The sequence below is a fragment of the Dipodomys spectabilis genome, unplaced genomic scaffold (genome assembly GCF_019054845.1).
Source record: "Dipodomys spectabilis isolate Male_0828 unplaced genomic scaffold, ASM1905484v1 ptg000312l, whole genome shotgun sequence".
NCBI lineage: Eukaryota > Metazoa > Chordata > Mammalia > Rodentia > Heteromyidae > Dipodomys > Dipodomys spectabilis.
In genome coordinates, this window is record NW_024870989.1 from 2,944,109 (window position 1) to 2,945,720 (window position 1,612).

The window sequence follows — 1,612 nt, forward strand, 5'->3', positions numbered from 1 at the left end:
TTCATCGTGTATGACCCGCCCACCTCCCCCGGGGCTTGGCACACACGGTAAGGGTTTGTTGGATAAATAAATGAGCATCTGTCTATGACAATACTACAGAACAGTCCCATCTAAATCAGGTAAGCATCCTGGGTGTGGGCAAAGCCTGATGTAGCTCTCCCACAGTTCTCCCTCCTCCCTCTTACCACCCTCCTGGTGCCACCGCACTTAACTCTTTTGGTTTCAAGGACATTAGCCATGATGTCTTCACTGGATTCCAGGGCCTCTGGGATGCCTATCTTCTCAAAGATCTCTGTCCAGCCACTGACCAGCTCTGTGGCACTCAATTCCCCACTCAGGTGTGAACCAGGTTGCTGTGAGGTGAATGCCAGGCTCAAGGGGCCTCCTCTCCACTCCCTCGGGCAGACAGGATGGTCCACTATATCCGGCCCCCAAGTTTCATGTTGCAGAGAAAGGATCCTTGAGGCATCCCAGGTCTCTGAATCTCCCAGATTCCAGTGCAGGTGCTGGGAATTGTCTCTGCTCACAGCTGACAGGCTGCAGATGGCAAGGCCACAATCTCTGCTCCCTAAGACATGCTCAACTGTGGTGGTCACCCTAGAGAGAGCCGGAGGAGAATCAGCAGCTGCCAGAGAAAGGCAGTCAATGCATGACGTTCGTAACAGGAAAACTTCTGGCTTGGGAACTCTGCCTGTGCTGCTTTGAAAGTCATTGTTTGGTGGCTGAAATGGTCCATCTAATTTGACCCAGAATCCCAGGCATTAGTAGAAATTGCCAGCTTGAAGAAAAAACCCTCGAAAAGCTGGCATTTCACTTGTCCCAATCAAACTTAATGGGTTCCAAAATCAGTGGTCCCCTTTTCCTTCCAGACAGCCTACAGCAGGTTACAGAAAATGGCATTCAGAGAGCCTTAGCTAACTGCCATGTCCTGATCCCAAGCAGGCTCCAGCAGGGGGAACACACTTGCTTACCATTGCCCAGCTGGAAACAGCCCAGGAGGGACACAGATTGGAGTCTGCAGGACTCCAGGGAGGACTACCCACCAGTGCACTGCCCCTAGAGGGAATCCACGCCACCATTGGGGGCCCGGAGCCCCCTGCTAAGATGCCCACGGACACCATCAATGCCCTGGGTAAGATTCCCCTTTCATCCTCAGTCGTGATGAACCATCTGCCATGTCACACCGTTCATCAATTCCCAGACCCTCCTAGCTTCAGAGCCCCTGCCCTACACACCCTATGTCGTTCCCTAATTATGTTTGGCAGACACATTCCCAACTTTGAATTAGCTCCAACTATACATATGAGAGCAGACTGGCTGGAAGAATGCAGCTGTGGTCACAGTAGCTTCATGAGCCTTCTGGCTAAAGTCAGAAGGGCAGGTGTCCACTCTGGTCTGCGATTCACACAGGCCTCCTAGGAGAGACCCACGCAGGCCCAGCAGTTACTGTGGGCTGCAGGAAAGGGGAAGAAAGTGGTGGGAAGGAGCATCTAATGAAACCTTCTCTAAAGGAGCCATGACACTGTGAAAGAGAAAACAAAAATTGTGGCTGGGTTCATACTGGGCATTAATGAAAAAAGAACAACAAATACACACATGCACACAAATAAAA